We start from the raw sequence: 23966 nt of genomic DNA, 5'->3' as shown, positions 1-23966 counted from the left end.
TTTAGGTCTGATTGCAGGAATCAGTATAAAAACAATACATTCCGATTTGATCTTACAAATCAGCTGAGACACAATGTGGTCAGAACATCTCATTATTTGCCTCCAAATTATAATATTCAGTCTCAAAACGTGAGCTGTTTCCATAATGAATCTTAATCTCTTATATTCATCAGACTCTACCCTAATCTACACCCTTGTCCTTACTGTAAGTACGATCTTGATCAAAGATGTTTCCACAACAGTTGGTATACATATTTCTCCATCCACCTCCCCATCCCCCATGGATCTCAATTCCATTCCAGAGCCCAATCCCAACTTTCTCCCTCTAATTCAGCCATACCACTCACCAAAAGCAATAATATACACATCCTCCCAGTCTGGGTATACCTCTCCCATAAATTTGAGTACGTTGTCTGTCTATGACAATTTTTAGCAATTATCAACACAGTCAACTGTAATTTTTCTGAACACATTTATCCCATCTCCCAGGACAGAATTGCCAGCTCCAGCATCTCACATTTCTTTTTTAGAACTGGGACCCATTCGTACTCCACCATTAAAGCCCCCCTGGAAATTCCCATTCCTACCAATCACCCCAATCTCCACGCCAACTCCATAAAAATTACTTTCTACCTCACAAATAATTATCCACCAGAAAAAAGAAAAGAATGGTCCGAGGCAAACGAGGGAAAAGAAAAAAATAACAATTTGGGTCCCACACATCCCAAGAAAAAAATACACTGTGAAAATTTTCAATTTGAGTTTCATTTATATTTAGATCTTAGTAGATTAATTTGTAAACTCAATATTGACAGACACTTTCAGATCCCAAAAAACAAAATGGTTTCTATGGATACTGACATTGATCCGTATACACATCAAACGGTTGCACAAAAAAAATCACACTTTTATCCTATACATCACAAAGATCACTATCTAGGTATTTTTTTCTGTAGTAATGGAGAAGATAGAAAATATTAATAAAAAAAAAATAATAATAATCTCAAAATGAGTTAAAGGATAGCATTAAAAACGTTTACAAACTAACAATAAAATAACCATCAGAATAGCAGACAAAGGGGGGAGGTAGTTGTACAAAATAGAGAAGACTACATTGTAGAGGCTTACAACATAGAATTCAACTCCAAATACTACAAACTCGTTTCTTCCGATCCCTCAAAACTATTTGAGAAAGAATATCATTAATTTATACATGAAACAATTAAATCTAGAATAATCAATAAAAAGGAGAAACGGTTTCTAATACTAGCCTTAACCTCTTAGTGACTGAATCAGTTTTGACAATAATGGCCTAGTCAAAATTTACAATTCTGACCAATGTCACATTATGTGATTATTACTCTGGAATGTTTCAACGTAACCCACTGATTCTAAGAATGTGTTTTCGTGACATATTGTACTTCATCATAGTAGTAAAATACCTTAGATATGACTTGTGATTATTTCTGGAAAAAGCGGAAATTTGTCAACATTTTTTAAAAATTTAAATTTTCAAAAATTTCATTTTTATACCCTTAAATCATAGAGTTGTATCACACAAAATGGGTAATAAATTTCCCACTTGTCTACTTTACATCAGCACAATTTTTGAGACATTTTTTTTTGTTAGGAAATTAGAAGGGTTAAAAATTAACTAGCAATTTCTAATTTTTCCATCAAAATTTACAAAACCATATTTTTTACATTAGATTTGAAGTGACCTTGAGGGGTCTATGTGACAGAAAGTACATAGAACTGATACCATTCTAAGAAGTGCACCCTTCAAGCTGCTCAAAACTACATTCAATAAGTTTATTAACCCTTCAGTTGCTTCACAGGAACTGAAGCAATATGCAAGGAAAAAATGAACATTTAAATTTTTTTTACCAAAAATTTACTTCAGATCCAAACTTTTTTATTTTCACTAGGGTAACAGGAGAAAATAGAACACAAAATGTGTTTTGCAATTTCTCCTGAGCATGCTGAAATCCCATTTATGGGGGACATCTACTGTTTGGACTCATGGCAGGGCTCGGAAGGGTAAGGAGCGCCATTTGACTTTTTGAATGTCAAATTTGCTGGAATAATTAGCGGATGGCATATCGCATTTGGAGACCCTCAGATGTGGCTAAACATTGGAAAATCCCCACAAGTAACCCCATTTTGGAAACCACACCCCTGAAGGATTTTATCCAGGGATATAATGAGCATTTTGAACCCACTGCTACGACACAGAATTTGATATTAAGTTGTTATTTTGAATACATTGTCATTAGTGTTACAATCAAGCGCTTGCTACTCTAGTTTGCATCGGGTGCTTAGTTCTGCATGTGCTCGAGTGACCTGCTTGAGTTCCCGCCACGCATGTTTTGAGGCTGTTAAACACCCCCCAAAAAAAGTCCAGATCCGCGATACTCTGTGCATACCCAAGCACCCAATGTAAACTCGAAAAGCGAGCACTTGTGCTGAACAGTAGCTGTCCTATCATCATTTTTACATTTGAAAAAAACAATTCTAACTCCAACCCCAACACTAACCCTAACACAACCCTAACTCCACTTTTAACGCAACCCCAACCCTAACACTACCCCAACCCTAACCCTAACCCCAACTGTAAATAATGAAAAAAATTAAAACATTTTATTTTATAATTTTTATCTAACCAAGTGGGTGACATGGGGGATTTGATTTACAATTTTTTTTATTATTGTGATAATGGGGAATGATCAGCAGATCTCGGCGGGCATGCAGTGTGCCTTTCTTTTATCCAGGAAGATGATGCCAGGCTGGGGGTCATCTTCCTGGATAGGGATCAGGAGGGCACGGGGAAGGCGGAGGTGTCAGGTGGTCTCAGGGGGCATAATTTTTCTCTCCTCTGACATGTATATCATGTCAGAAGAGAGAAATCGTTGTAACAACGGGCACGCTTTGTTTTTGTGATCGCCATTATTCAATGAATAACATGTGATCGGGGACAGGAAAATCCAGCCCTGATCATGTTTCCAGGGTCTCAGATACCATTACAACATCAGGCGAAAATGTTTGTGGAGGAAACTAATACCAACAATTGTGGACTTTCCTTCCCCGCAAATATACCTAATAACCATGCTATATTCCTGGATCTAGAAATATATGTCAGGGATTATTCCATTCCAAGTCAAATCCATTTCAAGCCAGTGGACACAAATGGTTATTTAGATAACAACAGTTCACATTATTCCAAATAGACAAAGAATATACCGTCTAGTCAATTTTGATGCATTAGATGGAATTGAACATCTACCTTAGACTATATATAATAATCAAGGATTTTACTTTCTAGATTCAAAGAAAATGATATGCCAAGGCACTAGTAGGGTCAGCCTATCAACACAATCTTCTTATGACACAGGATGATTGTCTAATTAAACATCAAGAAAAGTCCACAAAACTTGAGGATACATCAAAGTTCGAGATATAGTTTTGTTGCTGATTTCAATAGTGGTAGTCATACAATTCATAATGTTTTAAATAAATATTGGAGGATCCAACGCAGAAAAAAATGGTTTCTCAGAGTCCTAATATTGTATTTCAGAGGTGATAAAAAGAAAAAAACCTTGTGGGATAAAGAAAAATCAAACACACTTTAAAAATGACAAAGTAGAAGTCTTTAAATGTGAGAATAAATTGTTGCAAAATCATTGATTGTGGAATCAACACAATGAAGGTTAAAAATACCAATACAGTTTACAATTACACACAAGAACTCTCATGCAGTTCAGACTTTGTTATTTATGTAGTGACATCTGATTGAGGGCTCCAATATGTTAGTCGAACCCGCAACTACTGCGGAGCTGCATGAATGGTCACGTACATAATATCAAGCAAGGTTACTTGAAACAAAGTCTGTCCAAACACATGACTCTAACACACAACAAGAATTTTGACTCTATACGAGTCGCACTTATTAAACAAATTCTTCCTTCCACCAGAAACAGGAAAACAGTTCTCAATACAAAGGATTCCTATTAGATACCGTGTATAGATCGGGCAGTTTATATCCACATAGACTCAATGAGACCTTTCAATTGGTATAATGGAAATCACATCCATTGTACTCACCAGTCCACCAGCATGGCAGAATTCCTTGAGAGGTCCTTACAATTCCTTTCAGTTGGGGGGATTCAAGTCCAAATAGTTTCGAGGGGGATATAGCAAAACTTCCAGGGGTGTTATATTACAGCAAATGTAATCTATCTCACATCAGCGGCGGTGAGACAAACCGGAGGTGATAGTTCTCTGCACCTACTCTGCATGATCATCAGCAATAGATCAATTTCAATGCTCATTATGGTATACTAAGGTCATTGTAGTAATCACTCACCACCAGTAGCGATGGGAGATCATGGCAGGTGACAGCGGTGGTGAGATTTAATGGTCGTGCGATGCACCTACTCCGGTTGACCACCCGTAGTGGATCTATATACACTATGAAAACTTTTGTCATGAAAACAATAAATCACTATTATTTAATATGTGCCATGAGCAGCAAGTTATAAATATAAAACCGAGACCGGTCAATATTTGTGTTTTGGGATTTATACATAATACTCATTTCAAATTTGTATTACCTCAACCCATGGGGTAGGTTCTTTTAAGTAAATTCTTGTTAAAACGTATCCTCTGAGATCCTCAGTAGAATAAAAATGCATTTTAAACACGTAGCTGCATTGCTGACTCTGTGATCAGTGATAGTAATGACTATGGCAGTGATAGTTGTACTCTGAGCAATTGCAAATCGTGTGGTAGGAATCCAATTAGAGTACTAGGAGCTCAGGTTACTTTCTGCAAATGTAACTTTCAGCTGAGTCAAGGATAAAAATGATGATGATTCTCTGAATGACAAGACCTGGGAGCCAGTCATGGGTGAAGTGATGTTATAAGAGGAGGAGAATGTAAGTCTCAGTGATACACAGAGGAAGCAATGTGCAGCTTAAAGATCCTCTGGATCAAAATTTGTTTGTTCTGCAGTCAGCTTTGGAGCAGGTGATGACACGTGCTGTGGTGGAGGCTCAACAGTGCCTAAAAGCTCTTGTCGTGGTGATGGCAAGTTTTATGTGTGAATCTCTTATGTGTGGGAGTCCTTTTTCATGTTGAATTCAAATGATTATTTGGCAGTCTGCAAGCTCTGCAGGGGGAAAATAAGACTCGACTGCCTTTCGAGAAATTATGTCATGCACTTAGTCTTGCTGGAAAACTGAGCGCCATTATTTCTCACAAAAAAGGGTTGCCACTCTGTGCTCCCACATGCAGAGGAGTGTGAGTCGCTCTCACAACTTGTCTTTCAGCACCAGAGTGCATTGCAGGGATGCTGACTCACCGCCCCGGCCCTTGTCCCATGTGTCCTCCTCCTGCTCCTTCCTGGAGTCTGCACATGCCTTGCAGATCAATTGGCACTATATTTAGGGTGTATGCACCCCCTATGTCTTCCAGAGACAGTATGCACAGTCCAAAAGCGTCCCCACCCAATAGCTGTGAGAAACTAATTATTTAAGGCACTGCCATCTGTTGTGAGGTGCCTGAGCAACATGTTAAGTCAGTTAGTCTGCACGCTTGCGAGTTCTCAGGTCCCTTGCCTATTAGTGCCTTTCAGTACCCACTAGTTCCCATTCTTAAGTGGTAAAGCACAACCTCATGGCTTTGCAACAGTGTGCTACCTGATATTCTACATCCTAACCCCTTGCCACTTCAAGCTGCATATGTTGCAACATCATAATACATAATAATGTAAGCAGGTGCGCAGGATGCAGTGACATGCAGGAGACAGAGCAAGGGTTAACAATTTTACTTTAACAGGGGAATACTCCATGCAGGGAGGCAAACAGTTAAACGGGGAAATAAACAGTTAAATGGCAGAATGAACAGTTTAATGGAAAAAGGATATGCAGGGTTGAAAAACAATAGATTCAGTAACGGCAGTTCCTTTGTACAATTATCGTGTCAGAAGTTTCACCGACTGTAGATGCTGTTTGAAAGTCAATATCGCCGACAACAGCTGGTGCGGTGCTTGTCCAAGAAGGTCCTGCAGGCAACAGTGGTCTGTCTTCTGGCTGGCTGCACCTCGCAGAGCACACTGTGCATGCACCTTGCCCATCTCACGGCTGGAGGGAAAGGTCGAGTGCGGGCCTGCGCTATATTGATGCTCGAGGACTGGAGCACTCACGTCCCCCTGCTGTGCGCTGTTTCTTCCTGCCAAGTTTCTCTCTAGACCCCCAGGTCTGTCTGCTGCAGTCCGTCGCAGTGCCTGTGGGTCTGGTGCGTAGCACGCTGCCTGCCCAGCTGCTTGCACGCTCACAGCAGGGGCCTCTCTGCAGCTTCAAGCGCTTTATCCCTCAGCTGCTGGCCGGGTTCCCTCTCTAAACATGCCCCCTCTTCCTGGGTCATGGGGCCTGTTCAGTCCCCTATTCCATGCCCCATGAAACAGGAGATGCAGCCTCAGCAGTTCCGGACTCTGCTCAATACAGGTACTTGCAGCCTGGTCTTCCTCCTTACATTATGGTGAGGGACTGTATCATGCAACAGCCATACTGGAGGATAGGCTAATTTGAAATTTGTCATTGGTAGCTGATGAGGGATGCATGTGTCCCTTACTAAATCCCTTCAAAAAGGCTACAAAATTTGTCAGTAGGAAAACAGTGGCATCAATGTCATCACCCTCATATTTACCAAGAAAAAAATACTCAACAGGCAATAGCGTAAAAACAGAAACTTTTATTTGTTCAATGCAACCAACAATTGCAGCAGTGTGTGGAAAGCAAACCAATGAGACTTTCAGTTATGGTGGCTAATGTGGCAAGTTACATGCTAGAATGCTTTTGTGATGGCATCAAACAAATAATAATTGTATTTATATAGTGCCAACATATTCTGCAGCATTTTACATTTAAGCAAAGGGATGGCTATTTGTTTGCCATACTTTTAGACCCTCAATATAAAAGGAAAAATGGGGACATTTTTTACAACTTTTAAAATGGAGCCAAATTAGCCTATTCCTAGGATAAGATGTGTTCCCTGTTCAGCAGTGCCTGCAGACTGTATGACTGAACAGGATAACACAGAATCAATGCTCCCCTGCATGTGCCAGCATTAGTGCTTAGTAGCTGAGGAAGCAGCAGGAATAACCATACACTCCCTGACAGAAGTTATGTCGCTTATCCATGTTATGTAAATACAAGCTTATAACCTTATGTTAAAGTCATCCATTGGTTGTATAAATTATTATTATTTTTTATCTTACCAAAATCTGACCATTCTGTGTCCATTAACTGATCAATATTTCTGCATTGATGCCAGTTTATTTTCTTAACCTAAACCACATTTCGGAGGGTTTCAGCTTTCAAAAGAATAATTTATACAACCAATGGATGAATTTAATGTCAGGTTATAAGCTTTTATTTACATAACATGGATAAGAGACATAACTTCTGTCAGGGAGTGCAGTATATTTGACATAAAGGAATAGATGTTTTATCTGCTACTCACTGCAGCAACCTGACATACTTTCAGTAAACAGAGATGAACTGACATTACAGGCAGGTTCAGTTTGTACCTAGACTGTGTCCTTTCTCTGACAGATACCCTGAGCTCCGATCCAATGGCTCAGTATATTGAAGCGGTGGTAAGAACTAGCCCAATTTGCTTTGGGCACACTGTCATGTTTAGCCTTCAGCGTACTGTCAAAGAGGGTCCATATTGTATATAGGGGGCTATGTGGGGGTCAGACTCTACATAGGAGAGCTGTGTGAGTTATCATACTGTATATTGGGGGCTATCTGATGGTTCATATTGTATTTACAGGAGTTATGTGAGGTCTCACACTGTTTACAAGGGGCTATGTTTGGGCTCATACTGTATAAAAGTGGACTGTGCTGTGGATCGTACTGTATATAGGGAGACTTTGTGAGGGCTCTTATTGTATATTGGAGCCTATGTGAGGGCTCAAATTGTATATAAGAGGACTGTGTTGGGGCTTATACTGTATATAGTGAGGCTATGTGGGGTCTCATACAGTATATAGGGGGCTAGATAGGGGCTCATACGGTATATAGGGGGTATCAGCATACTCAGTTCTGCTCCATAGTAAGTGATACAATAAAATTAATATAAAATAATTATAAATATTTACCAGAATTAATTTCAGCCTATGGTTCGGACCTCCACAACAGTCGTGGTCTTTCATGTGGCCCGTTGGGAACATTAATTTTATTGCCCCTTGGGCTACATCGTTCACATAAGGTTGCATTTCTGACTGTGTTATTAATTTATGGTTTGTCCAAACCTATGTTGTAATGTTGGACAAGGGATGGATTTAACAATATTCATTAAATACTGTATATGTGCGTATGGTTTTCACAACCATGTTTACTATATCAAACTATTGTGACTCTGGCAGAAAAAAACAGGAATATTGCTAGAAAAGAATTTGCTGCCTAAGGCTATTATGCTTTAATGTAATGATAGCGGCAGAGCAACCAGACTTGATAAATAAACCGTATGTCTCTACATTTAGGAGAACATTATAATGTCATAACATTTCCTTTCTACTTTATTGGAAGAGTAGCTCTCCTGACCCTACATGTGGGACCTAAAGTGTTATTCATAGACTGGTCAAGTACCTTGCCCACTGCCTGCGCAATAGCAGTGACTAATCCCATAGCATTTCCCAGGAGCAATAACTTAGTCAATTCATTTAGTCTTATGGTCTGATCTGAAAGGTCAGTGTCTGCTGTCTCTTGATTTATTCCCACATAGAACTATTAAAAGACTTTTGGCATAGTAAATTACTGCACAATACTTTATATTACACAAATACAAATAAGTGAAGTTCAGAATAACATCATTTTCAGTATTATTTTTTTTAAATGAGCTGAGCACTTTATACATGTACATTCATGAGATGCAAGTGGCAGGAACCCCTGATTGGGCAATTTTCCATTTTTACACATACGTTTATTTTTCTTCCCCTTATTCTATGAATTAGAACTTCTTTTTTCCTATTAAAACTTCTGTAGGAAGACTTGATTTTGTGGGATGAAGTTTAATTTCTTTATTCATGATACAATGTATTGGAAGCACCATTCTCCTATAGAGTGTTAGCTCTTATGGTCAGTGAAGGAAGAATTTCAATTTCAAAAGATTCGATCATTCATCTCTAATTGCTCATGCTATAATACCATAAGGGAACTGCTAAACAGGTTCAATTAATGAAATGAGGCAGCGTAGAATGTCTCTGCACTACAGGTGCCCAGCAGCACTGGAAACGTGCCAAGAATAAATCGATAGGACTCTGGCAAATTTATTCCTATGATTGACTGGTGTCTTAGTGATATGCTATTTGATAACACATCCTAGTGCTACACCAATTAAATGGGAGTATATGTAAAAAGAAATTCGGTCAGCAATAAATGACTGTTCAAACCAAGCTCAGGTGCTCGGTGCACCCTTGTCATGGTGGAGTATTTCGATGCACCTTTCCAGCTATTAGTTTTCCATCTATCTCTGTCCTTCCATGATTGACAGCTATGCCAGTATATTCTAAGTCATAGTACAAGACTCATTAAAGGGTTGATTGTGACTTGTAGGATCGCTACTTCCAACAAAGCTCAAAGAACACTGGATTTTGGCCGCTGCAGCTGAAAGCAGGACATCGGTAATCCGCATGATTTTTGACATGTTTTTCACCGCTTTAATATCTCCTTAACAGTAAGAACATGGAAGAGGCCAGGAGCCACTTGGTGAGCTGCATTTCTTGCTACATGTTCAGACTTACCAGTGGAAAAGCCAAACTTCACATGCCAGAAATGCAAGCTTGTGTTCCTGTTGGAGGAAAAGTTGCAAAATCTAGAAGAGAGATTTGCTTCATTGAAAACCATTAAGGAAGGTGAAGAGTTCTTATACAGAGCAGAATTATCTCTTCATGTTACAGAAAGAGAACAAATTTGAAGTGTACCTGAAGAAACAGAGAAATGGAAGCATGTGACCCAGAGAAGCAGGAGGATCAAGAGGCAGTCAGCACCCATACTGATCAGGAATCAGTACCAGGCTCTCACACAGGAGAACGATGAAGAAATACATCGAGATAAGACTTTACCCACAAAGAACAACCTTGCACCCCCTCAGAGTCCTCCTGGATGGAGAAAGAAAAATGTTGTGAAGAAGAAACGGAGAGTTGTTGTCATTGGGGATTCCCTGTTGAGAGGAACAGAGGCCTCTATCTACAGACCGGATATAGCCTCAAGAGAAATGTGCTGTCTCCCAGGTGCAAAAATTAAAGATGTGTCTGACAGGATATCAGGACTCTTCAGACCTACAGATGACCACCCATTCCTGCTAATACATGTGGGGACAAATGTCACCGCAAGAAAGGACCTGGAAGCAATCTGCAGTGACTTTGAAAGCTTAGGTAAGAAAGTGAAAGACCTGGGAGCACAGGTGGTCTTCTCTTCCATCCTCCCAATGGATGGCCATGGAGTAAGGAGGTGGAATAAGATTCTGCAGGTGAACAACTGGCTATGTCGATAGTGCCATCAGCAAGGATTTGGATTTCTGGATCACGGACTGGATTACCTATACGATGGACTGCTTGCTAGAGATGGGGTGCACCTTACGAAGACTGGAAAACATGTATTTGGAAGTCGCCGTGCTACACTCATCAGGAGAGCTTTAAACTAGAACAATGTGGGAAGGGAAGCAAAAGGCCAGAAAAAACCATACACCTGAGAAATACTATTGAGAACTCTGCTGTTAGAAGTGGAAAGGAAGAACAAAGACAAAAAAATCTAAATAATAAAAATATTGGAGGAAGAGAAACCAATCACAAACTAAAATGTTTCTATACAAATGAACAAAGCATGGGCAACAAGCAAGGAGAATTGGAACTACTAACACAGGAGAAGAAATATGATGTCATTGGAATCACTGAAACTTGGTGGGACAATACACATGATTGGAATACAAGACTAGAAGGATACAACTTATTTGCAAGAAACAGACTTGATAAACGAGGAGGAGGTGTCGCATTGTATGTTAGAAAAGCGTATATCTGCACAGAGATTGAAGCTTCAGGGACTGGGAGTTCTGTGGAAACTGTTTGGGTAAAGGCCCCGTCTCACATAGCGAGATCGCTAGCGAGATCGCTGCTGAGTCACAAGTTTTGTGATGCAACAGCGACCTCAGTAGCGATCTCGCTATGTGTGACACGTACCAGCGATCAGGCCCCTGCTGCGAGATCGCTGGTCGTGTCGGAATGGCCTGGACCTTTTTTTGGTCGTTGAGGTCCCACTGACATCGCTGAATCGGTGTGTGTGACACCGATCCAGCGATGTCTTCACTGGTAACCAGGGTAAACATCGGGTTACTAAGCGCAGGGCCGCGCTTAGTAACCCGATGTTTACCCTGGTTACCAGCATAAATGTAAAAAAAAAAAAACAGTACATACTCACCATCTGTTGCCCGTCAGGTCCCTTGCCATCTGCTTCCTGCTCTGACTGAGATCCGGCCGTACAGTGAGAGCACAGCAGTGACGTCACCGCTGCGCTCTGCTCTCACTGTACGGCGGCAGTCAGAGCAGGAAGCAGACGCCAAGGGACCTGACGGGCAACAGATGGTGCGTATGTACTGTTTGTTTTTTTTGGTAACCAGGGTAAACATCGGGTTACTAAGCGCGGCCCTGCGCTTAGTAACCCGATGTTTACCCTGGTTACCCGGGTGCTGCAGGGGGACTTCGGCATCGTTGAAGACAGTTTCAACGATGCCGAAGTCATTCCCCTGATCGTTGGTCGCTGGAGAGAGCTGTCTGTGTGACAGCTCCCCAGCGACCACACAGCGACAAAACAGCGACGCTGCAGCGATCAGCATCGTTGTCTGTATCGCTGCAGCGTCGCTGTGTGAGACGGGGCCTTAAGAATACAAGGAGAGAACAATGGAAAGGACACCATTGTAGGCATTTACTACAGGCTGCCTGTGCAAGCTGAAGATATGGATGAACTCTTTATTTATCAAATGGCCAAGTTCTCCAAAAAATATGACATAGTGGTCATGGGAGATTTCAACTATCCAGACATTTGTTGGGAATCTCTCTCAGGTAAAACTAACAGGTCAAGCAAATTCTTATCCTCTCTTGCTGACAAATTTATCTTCCAAAAGGTAGGGGAGAAAACAAGGGGATCTGCTACCTTGGATCTAATTCTTATAAACAGGGAGGAAATGGTTGATGAGGTAAGAGTTGCTGGGACACTAGGAGGTAGTGACCATGCTATTTTAGAATTTTGGATAACTAGAGGAGGAAGACCTGTGAAGACACAGACTTCAAGGTTAGATTTCAGAAAGACAGATTTTAAGGGACTCAAAAAGAATGGCTGGATATACTTAAGGACAAAAGTGTCCAGGAAGGTTGGGAAATCTTGAAAAATTAGATTCTCAAAGCGCAATCGTTAACATTTCCAAAAAGAGGGAAGAATACAAAACATTTAAGGAAACCAGGATAGATGGACACGGAACTTAAAGACATGCTGAAAAGGAAGAAAAAATTGTTTATCAAATGGAAAAAGGGAGGCATATCTAAAGAAGAATATAATGCTGTCTGCAGAACCTGCAGGGCATGAATCAGATTACCTAAAGCTGACAATGAATTAAGGCTTGCAAGAGATGTCAAAAGCAATAAAAAAGGATTTTGGGGATATATCAAAAGTAAAAGAAAAGTAAAGGATGCTATAGGATTTTTGCAGGATGAAAATGATGAAATGGTAAGAAAGGATGTTGAGAAGGCCGAACTTTTAAATTCCTATTTTGCATCTTTTTTCTCTCAAAGGAAATGCAACATCAACTGATCTTCGCTGTCCTATTAAAGGAGTAGAAGAATGCAGAATATCTTTAAACAGAAAGATAGTGAGGAAACACTCAGCTAACATAAATTAATTAAAGTCTCCAGGTCCAGATGAATTTCACTCCCGAGTACTGAAGGAGATAGCAGAAGAAATTTTTGAACCACTCTCCATAATCTTTGAAAATTTTTGGAGAACAGGAGAAGTCCGAGAAGACTGGAGAAGAGCAAATGTCGGTCCTATCTTTAAAAAGGGCAAGTAGGTGGACCCAGGGAACAATAGCCCGGTGAGTCTGACTTCCATACCTGGAAAGATCTTTAAACAAATTATTAAACAACATGTATGTAAGTACCTGGATAAGAATGAAGTGTTTAACCAGAGTCAGCATGGGTTTGAAACTAATAAGTCATGTCAGACTAACGTAATTTCCTTCTATGACAGAATCACTGACAGGGTGGATCAGGGAAATGCTGTAGATATAGTATACCTTGACTTCAGCAAAGCATTTGACAAAGTATCTCTCACCATCCTTATTGAAAAAATGACTAAGTATGGAATGGACAAGGCAACTGTTAAGGTACCGTCACACTAAACGATATCGCTAGCGATCCGTGATGTTGCAGCGTCCTGGCTAGCAATATCGTTTAGTTTGACACGCAGCAGCGATCAGGATCCTGCTGTGATATCGCTGGTCGTTGAACAAAGTTCAGAACTTTATTTGGTCGTCAGACCGGCGTGTATCGTCGTGTTTGACACCAAAAGCAATGATACCAGCGATGTTTTACACTGGTAACCAGGGTAAACATCGGGTTACTAAGCGCAGGGCCGCGCTTAGTAACCCGATGTTTACCCTGGTTACCAGTGTAAAATGTAAAAAAACAAACAGTACATACTCACCTTCGCGTCCCCCGGCGTCCGCTTCCCACACTGACTGAGCTCCGTAAAGTGAAAGTGAAAGTACAGCACAGCGGTGATGTCACCGCTCTGCTGTTAGGGCCGGCGCTCAGTCAGTGCAGGAAGCGGACGCCGGGGGACGCGAATGTAAGTATGTACTGTTTGTTTTTTTACATTTTACACTGGTAACCAGGGTAAACATCGGGTTACTAAGCGCGGCCCTGCGCTTAGTAACCCGATGCTTACCCTGGTTACCCGGGGACCTCGGCATCGTTGGTCGCTGAAGAGCGGTCTGTGTGACAGCTCTCCAGCGATCAAACAGCGACGCTGCAGCGATCGGCATCGTTGTCGCTATCGCTGCAGCGTCGCTTAATGTGATGGTACCTTTAGGTGGATTCATAACTGGCTTAGTGATTGGACCCAAAGGGTGGTCGTAAATGGCTGCACATCCAGTTGGAAGAATGTCTCAAGTGGGGTACCAGAGGGCTCTGTCCTGAGCCCTGTATTGTTCAACATCTTTATCAATGATATAGATGAATAAATTGAGGGTACACTAATAAAATTTGCTGATGACACAAAGCTAGGAGGGATAGCTAATACTAGAGAAAAGAGAGAGAGGATTCAAAAAGATATAAATAAACTGGAGCAGTGGGCAGCAACTAACAGAATGGTTTTTAACAAGGAAAAATGCAAAGTACTACATCTGGGCAATAAAAATGAAAAAACCATTTACAGAATGGGAGGCATAGGGCTAAGCAACAGTACATGTGAAAAAAGCTTGGGTATACTAATAGATCGTAAACTGAACATGAGTCAACAGTGTGATGCAACAGCAAAAAAGGCAAATGCAATTCTGGGATGTATTAGCAGAAGCATACAGTCTAGATCATGCAAAGTCATTATTGCAGAACTCAAAAATAAACTAATACCTTAAAACTAATTCTTTATTAGTACCAACTAGTAAAAATTTTTTGGACAATTGTCGCAAACCCACAAACATGAAATCACCCGAAAACTCCTAGATTACCCTATCACTCCCTAGTGTACCCTTCCTAACAGCGGAGGTTGGCACCCTAGCTTGTTCGCAATGTGGCGCCCCCACTCACCGGCGGCTCACCCTAGTAAATTCTATTGAGCCCTAATATAACATGACTGTGTAACAGTCCATGAGAAAATAACCGGTTCCAACAACAGCATGCCGCACAGAGAGGAAATGGAAATAGGGGGTGATGCAGTGGAGTATACAAACACTGTTGAAAGCAAGATAATATAACTTGCCTCATAACCAAGGAGCCTTCGGAAACATATATATTGACTAAAAATAGGAGTGCAGATATGTGGCTATGACCAAAGGGTGAAGACAATGTGGGAAAGCCTACGCTAGCTGACCCTTCTAGCACCCTAATGTACTCATGTTATATTAGGGCTCAATAGAATTTACTAGGGTGAGCCGCCGGTGAGTGGGGGCGCCACATTGCGAACAAGCTAGGGTGCCAACCTCCGCTGTTAGGAAGGGTACACTAGGGAGTGATAGGGTAATCTAGGAGTTTTCGGGTGATTTCATGTTTGTGGGTTTGCGACAATTGTCCAAAAAGTTTTTACTAGTTGGTACTAATAAATAATTAGTTTTAAGGTATTAGTTTATTTTTGAGTTCTGCGTTGGATGACTATACCAATTTATCATTACAATAAATATTTTTATTTGATATGGCTGGATTTCTGTCAGGACCAATTAACTGTGAGTCCTGGGTAAACGAGGCAAGCAAGGTTTTTTCGGAAGAGGCAGACTATACTGGTATTGACCCTAATCCATCAATCCACTCGGTTTTTAAAGAACTGATGGGTAGTTATAAAAAACATCTTAAATCCTGGTGGGAGACTAAGGCCCTCGAGAATTATATCAAGAATAATATTGTACCCAAGGGCCTTCGCATCAATATCTCTCCTTCACCACGATTGAGCAGTCCAACTCTCCTGAAAGCGTGGAGGGAAGAGTCAATTGCATCCTTCGTGAGACTTATGAAACTTCTATTAGAGGAGGAGAAAATCATTCTAGAATCCTCCTCCAAGAAATTAAACGAGTTGATAGAAAAAACTCTGAAATTTAAATCAGACCCAAACTTCAACAGGAAAGAGAGTGAATTGCAAGTGTCGATTGAGAGATATCAAACACAAATAAAGAATCGCAAACACTCCCAGTTTCTGAGGGACTCTGCTGAGTTTAAAGATAATATAGCTTACGATTTCGAGTGTGTAGAAATTACTGGCTCAGAGATTTCGTCGTCAGAAGCAGAAACATCTGATACGGAGAGGGCCCCTGGAATAACTAATTGGAGATGTAAAGGGAGGGGCAATACATCTCAACAAGGGGGGAGATGGAGGAATCAGAGGGGAAACTCAGGAAGGTTCTATGGGGGAAGAGGCCGCAATCAGGGTACCCAAGGCAATACATCGATGGGCCAATCCTCCAACTTTCTAAGACCCCCAGTAACGTTATCAGGAGCATCCCCAGCCTCTTCATCATCCTCAGCTGCTTTTTTAGACCAGAGAGCACCGATAGGTTACGATCTCAGAAAGCGTCCCTAACTCAAGTACAGACAGATAATCAAATTATTAATCTGAGCCAGTACAATCTCTCGGCAGTTCAACTAGAAGTATTGAGAAAGGGGTTAACATTTGTTCCGACAACATGATTTGATACATTTACCTGGATCAAGGACATTAATTTGTTCTGCCGCAAGTTAAAGTGGAAGAAGTTCTTCAAACTAAATGATCAAGATAGATGTCGTGAACTCGGTATTGTAGAAGAGGATTTAAGTGATATGAATACTCTAGTGCACCTCTTGGAGGAGAGTGAACAGGAGAGGGGTTTGGGCCCATGTACAGATCTCAAATTAAAGAGTAACAGGATGCCCCCGATCGGTGATTATGCCAACATTGACATATTTCTAAAAGTAGTGGAGGATGATTTGAAACGGTTGGGAGGCCATAACTATCAAACCTCATCCAATTTGAGCTCTGAGGAATCGGATGCCCTGTATGTGCTAGAAAGAAATAAAGACATCATCATAAAACCCTCGGATAAGGGGGGGAATTTAGTTATTCTAGATCATACAGCATATGTAAAAATGTGTAAACTCATCCTTGATGATAGAGAAACATATAGGCCACTCGATTCCAACCCCACTGTGGAATTCACGAGGGTGCTCATGACAATATTGGATAGAGGTCTGGAGGATAAACTCATTTCGGCTACTGAGCATAAATTTTTGGCACCTCGGAACCCCACTATCCCCACTTTCTATGCCATACCCAAAATCCACAAGGGACTCACTCCCCTTAAGGGACGTCCCATTGTATCGGGAGTGGGTTCCTTGAGTCAAAACGCTGGGATCTATGTAGATCGTATCCTTCGCCCCTTTGTAACCTCTCTCCCCTCGTACGTGAAAGACACGTCGGATTTACTGAGCAAAATTGATGGCATTTGTATAGATAGAGGTACACTACTCTGCTCCATAGACGTCGAAGCTCTATATAGCAGCATTCCACATCAGTTTGGCCTGAGAGCTATGGAATTCTATCTTAGAACCAGGGCAGTCTATTTTAATAGACACAATGAGTTTACACTGTCACTAATGGAATACATCTTAACTCATAATTTTTTTCTTTTTGATGGCAAGTACTTCCACCAGCGCAGGGGGACTGCGATGGGGTGCTCCTGTGCACCCTCGTACGCAAATCTCCTCCTGGGCTGGTGGGAGGAAATGACCATTTTTCCTGATGTGGATGTCTGGTGGGCTGAGAAAATTGTGGCATGGTACCGCTATATAGACAACGTGCTCGTCTTTTGGAGGGGTACAGAGGGGGAATTTGAGAACCTCATACGGGAACTTAACATTAATGATATTGGTCTCCACTTCACCTCTGAATGTCATCATAACGATTTGGCCTTTTTGGATGTGATGATCAGCAAAAATGAGTCCGGATGTCTGGATACCAAGGAATATCGTAAACCAACGGCCACAAATGCCCTTCTGAGGTGGGACAGCCACCATCCTGTCCCCCTCAAGAAGGGCATTCCCCGTGGACAGTATCTGCGTCTAAGGAGAAATTGTTCCCGGGTGGAAACATTCAGGGCACAAGCTGTTATGACCCCAATGGCAGAGGGTCTCAGAAATATATACTAAGTCTGCAAACACAAAAAACCAGCTCATAGGGCAGTGGTAACTGGGCTGACCATATATCTAATCCTAGCACCACAAATAGCAGCAGCCGGGGAACGTGCCTACGTTGGTTCTAGATGTCTCGCGCCAGCCGGAGAACTAACTAACCCTAGAAGGGAAAAGAAAGATCTTTCTTGCCTCCAGAAAAAAGACCCCAAAAGTTGGATACAAGCCCCCAACAAATAATAACGGTGAGGTAAGAAGAAAAGACAAACGTAAGAATGAGCTAGGTATGTAGCAAAGAGAGGCCCACTGACTAATAGCAGAAAATAGTAAGATGACTTATACGGTCAGCAAAAACCCTATCAAAATTTCCACGCTGGATATTCAAGAACCCCCGAACCATCTAACGGCCGGGGGGAGAATACCAGCCCCCTAGAGCTTCCAGCTAAATCAGGAATAACATTTAGTACAAGCTGGACAGAAAATAAGAGCAATGCAAATAACCAAAAAACAAGGAAGCAGGACTTAGCTTAATTTTGCAAGAACCAGGACCAGCAGACAGGAGCAAACAGAAAGGACTGATTACAACGATGCCAGGCACTGGACTGAGAATCCAGGAAGTTTATATAGCAACACCCCTGGACTAACGACCCAGGTGGGTGCCAAACTGAGAAAAGACAATCCCAGAGTCATATCACTAGTGACCACAAGAGGGAGCCAAAAAAGTCTAATTCACAACAGTACCCCCCTTTAAGGAGGGGTCACCGAACCCTCACCAAGACCACCAGGGCGATCAGGATGAGCAGCGTGAAAGGCACAAACTAAATCGGCCGCATGCACATCAGAGGCAACCACCCAGGAATTATCCTCCTGACCATAGCCCTTCCACTTGACCAGATACTGAAATTTAACAGTGATTTTATTCAGAAGCCGATAGTCAATACAAGGTCTCAAAGATCCGTCCTTCTTGGCCACAAAAAAGAATCCCGCACCAAGAGGGGAAGAGGATGGACGGATATGCCCCTTCTCCAGAGACTCCTTGATATACGAACACATTGCGGTATGCTCAGGTACAGACAGATTAAATAGTCTTCCCTTAGGAAATTTACTACCTGGAATCAAATCTATGGCGCAGTCACAGTCCCTATGAGGAGGCAGAGCACTGGACCTGGACTCGCTGAATACATCCTGATAATCAGACAAATACTCAGGAACTTCCGAAGGAGTAGAGGAAGCAATAGACACCGGCGGGGAATCACCATGAATTCCCTGACAGCCCCAACTTGACACAGACATTGCCTTCCAGTCCAAGACTGGATTATGGGTCTGTAACCATGGCAGACCCAAAACGACCAAATCATGCATTTTATGCAGAACAAGAAAACGAATCACCTCCCGATGTTCAGGAGTCATGCACATGGTTACCTGCGTCCAAAACTGTGGTTTATTTTCCGCCAATGGCGTAGCATCAATACCTCTAAGAGGGATAGGATTTACCAACGGTTCAAGAACAAAACCACAGCGCTTGGCAAATGACAGATCCATAAGACTCAGGGCAGCACCTGAATCCACAAACGCCATAGCGGGGTAGGAAGACAATGAGCAAATTAAAGTCACAGACAATATAAATTTAGGTTGCAAATTACCAATGGCGACAGGACTAACAACCCTTGTTAGGCGTTTAGAGCATGCTGATATAACATGTGTAGAATCACCACAGTAAAAACACAACCCATTCTGACGTCTATGAGTTTTCCGTTCATTTCTAGTCTGAATTCTACCACATTGCATTAAATCAGGTGTTTGTTCAGACAACACCACCAGAGGATTAGTGGCTTTGCGCTCCCGCAAACGCCGGTCAATTTGAATAGCCAGCGCCATGGAATCATTCAGACTTGTAGGAATGGAGAAACCCACCATCACATTCTTAATGGCTTCAGAAAGGCCATTTCTGAAATTTGCGGCCAGAGCACACTCATTCCACTGAGTAAGCACGGACCATTTCCGAAATTTTTGGCAATACACTTCAGCTTCATCCTGGCCCTGAGAAATAGCCAGCAAGGCTTTTTCTGCCTGAACTTCAAGATTGGGTTCCTCGTAAAGCAATCCGAGCGCCAGAAAAAACGCATCAATATTTGCCAATGCCAGATCTCCTGGCGCTAGCGAGAAGGCCCAATCCTGAGGGTCGCCCCGTAAAAAAGAGATAACAATTTTAACTTGCTGAGCTGAGACTCCAGATGAACGGGGTCTCAGAGATAGAAACAATTTACAATTATTCCTGAAATTCCTAAACTTAAATCGATCTCCAGAGAACAGTTCAGGAATAGGTATTTTAGGTTCAGACATAGGACTTCTGGTAACAAAATCTTGTATGCCCTGCACACGAGCAGCAAGCTGGTCCACACTTGTAATCAAGGTCTGGACATTTATGTCTGCAGCAAGCACAAGCCACTCAGAGGTAAAGGGGAGGAACACAGAGAGGAAAAAAAAAAACCTCAGAATTTCCTTTCTTATAATCCCACTTCTGCAATGCATTAAACATTCAATGTTGGCCTGGCATACTGTTATGACCCCAATGGCAGAGGGTCTCAGAAATATATACTAAGTCTGCAAACACAAAAAACCAGCTCATAGGGCAGTGGTAACTGGGCTGACCATATATCTAATCCTAGCACCACAAATAGCAGCAGCCGGGGAACGTGCCTACGTTGGTTCTAGACATCTCGCGCCAGCCGGAGAACTAACTAACCCTAGAAGGGAAAAGAAAGACCTTTCTTGCCTCCAGAAAAAAGACCCCAAAAGTTGGATACAAGCCCCCAACAAATAATAACGGTGAGGTAAGAAGAAAAGACAAACGTAAGAATGAGCTAGGTATGTAGCAAAGAGAGGCCCACTGACTAATAGCAGAAAATAGTAAGATGACTTATACGGTCAGCAAAAACCCTATCAAAATTTCCACGCTGGATATTCAAGAACCCCCGAACCGTCTAACGGCCGGGGGGAGAATACCAGCCCCCTAGAGCTTCCAGCTAAATCAGGAATAACATTTAGTACAAGCTGGACAGAAAATAAGAGCAATGCAAATAACCAAAAAACAAGGAAGCAGGACTTAGCTTAATTTTGCAAGAACCAGGACCAGTAGACAGGAGCAAACAGAAAGGACTGATTACAATGATGCCAGGCACTGGACTGAGAATCCAGGAAGTTTATATAGCAACACCCCTGGACTAACGACCCAGGTGGGTGCCAAACTGAGAAAAGACAATCCCAGAGTCATATCACTAGTGACCACAAGAGGGAGCCAAAAAAGTCTATTTCACAACAACAAGCGTTCGATCTGAGGAATCGGTTTAGGGAACGCGGTTATCCAGACGATGTGCTAAATCCGGCATTCAGAAATGCCTTAGAGAGAGAAAGAGGTACACTCCTCCAGCCCCGTGAACAACAAGGGGAGGAGAATGTGTGCAGAGTGATTGGGACATTTGATTCCCAATCAGATAATATATACAGGATCTTGAAAAAACACTGGCAAATCCTACAGGCAGACCACACTCTAGGGGATTTTATTCCTTCCCGGCCACAGATTACCTTTCGTAGAGGGAGATCCCTCAAGGACCGCTTGGTGCACAGTCATTATGTTAGACAGAGACCTGAAGGCACCTGGTTGGATAGAAGGATCTGTGGCATGTTTAAATGTGGCAGCTGTTCCTTCTGTAGAGTCATCTTACCAGGCAAAAGCTTTGTGAGTGCGTCGACTAATCGGAGATATTTCCTAAATGAATTTGCTAACTGTAAAAGCATGGGAGTTATTTACATGGTAACATGCTCCTGCCCCTTGAACTATATATGGAAGACCAAAAGAGAATTTAGGAAACGGATAGGCGAGCATCAGGGTGATGTGAGAAATAGGAGGGACACCCCTGTAGCCAGACATATGTGGGATCACCATCAAGGTCTTGCTGACACTCTGAGGTTCTGTGTTTTGGAGGTGGTTAGACCAAATGGCAGACAGGGCGATTGGGACAGATTACTACTACAGAAAGAATCCCAGTGGATTTTTAGAATGGACGCAGTAACCCCTAGAGGGTTAAATGAACAACTTACATTTAGTTGCTTCATCTGATGAAACTTCTTGTTTGTTAAATCATGCCATTTGACAGTTGATTACTCTACCTTTATATACGGGATATCCAGCCATTTAGCACATGCCTATGAGAAGGCATGTGCATGTTCCCTGGGGGGATAGGTATTGAATCCCCCCTTTTTTTATCTTATTGTACTATCCAGACAAATTTTGTTATGTTAGTTTAAAACTGGGGATATTGGTAAATATTGAATTTTACCTGGATCATTACAACCAGTCTGTGATCCAGGGCTATCTGACACGTACATTTAATGAGGTACTCTCTCACAGAATTGGTCTGGTACGGTCTATATCTTTAAAATGTGTCAGTGCGCAGGCGCTGAGCTGAGTGCCGCTTAGTACATTATAGCCCGCTGTGATGGCACGCAGGCGCAACTGTGGACGGGACTATTCTTGTGCTCCTCCTCCCGGCGGTATAATCAAGATGTTTTGAGTCTTGACGCGGAAGGAGGACCGGCGCATGCGCTATCCATGCTATCAGTATGGCACAGATGCAAACAGCACTTTATGTGCGCCTGCGTGTGTCCATACACAGGGTAGGCACTGAGCATGTCAGTACAGCAGTTCTCGCGATATGTGAGCGCTAGCAAGTGAGGAAGAGAATGTACCTCTAGTGTCGGTAATGTGCGGGGCATGCGCCACTCGGATATGAAGACAAGGTAACAGTGTCTTATTTGACCAGATGCTTCTCCTTGCACCCTTTGCATAACAAGTGGGCGGTTCTGTAAATCCCGCATGTTACTTAACCCCAGTTATTGAACCGCACCGCACACCTGCAACCAGGATGTCATTACTGCCGAATGCTGCATCTTGAGACATCGGTATTTCCATTAGCCTCCTGACGAACTGTCATCATGGAAGGGAAACGCGTTGAGGCGTCTGCTGTTCATATGGAGTCCAGATAAGAGCATTTTGTTTACATGTGGCTTTGTTTACATGCCGGGTATAGTGCAATAGGGGTGATTAATTTGGGTGTCAGTTGACACAATTGATAGAAGGGTTGCCCAGTGGTGTTGTCTATTATATTATTTGAGCAGATAAACTCTGTTAGCACATTATCAGCATTTATTCAGGTGACGTAAGAATATCCGTACCAATCAACTAAAGGTCTGTTCCCTTCTTGGTCCGACTACATTAGTTTAACAACCAGTTTTGGTGGCACTTTAACTATCTTGTACCTACCTATGTGTAAAACATTTTTTCTACATTTATAGTTGGGCTATTTTTCTTCTCCCCGGTTTACCCGGTAGCTGTTTTTCTATCTGTTATACTGTCCTTGGCACTCCTGTCAAATCCCCTCCCCTTGCACATATCCATTTATGCCATTTCTCCATTGCTTCTATATCTATCAGAGAGAGGCTGAAGGGTATACATATAGATTGAGAAAGGGGTAGTCGACGGGAGCGGGGGCGCCACTGGCGTGTATTTATTAGGGGTGCCAACCTCCGCAGTCAGGCAGGGACAGTACATTAGGGTGCTAGAAGGGTCAGCTAGCGTAGGCTTTCCCACATTGTCTTCACCCTTTGGTCATAGCCACATATCTGCACTCCTATTTTTAGTCAATATATATGTTTCCGAAGGCTCCTTGGTTATGAGGCAAGTTATATTATCTTGCTTTCAACAGTGTTTGTATACTCCACTGCATCACCCCCTATTTCCATTTCCTCTCTGTGCGGCATGCTGTTGTTGGAACCGGTTATTTTCTCATGGACTGTTACACAGTCATGTTATATTAGGGCTCAATAGAATTTACTAGGGTGAGCCGCCGGTGAGTGGGGGCGCCACATTGCGAACAAGCTAGGGTGCCAACCTCCGCTGTTAGGAAGGGTACACTAGGGAGTGATAGGGTAATCTAGGAGTTTTCGGGTGATTTCATGTTTGTGGGTTTGCGACAATTGTCCA

Source organism: Ranitomeya variabilis, chromosome 3, assembly GCF_051348905.1.
Source record: "Ranitomeya variabilis isolate aRanVar5 chromosome 3, aRanVar5.hap1, whole genome shotgun sequence".
Classification (NCBI taxonomy): Eukaryota; Metazoa; Chordata; class Amphibia; order Anura; family Dendrobatidae; genus Ranitomeya; species Ranitomeya variabilis.
Note: the sequence above shows the minus strand (reverse complement) of the source record.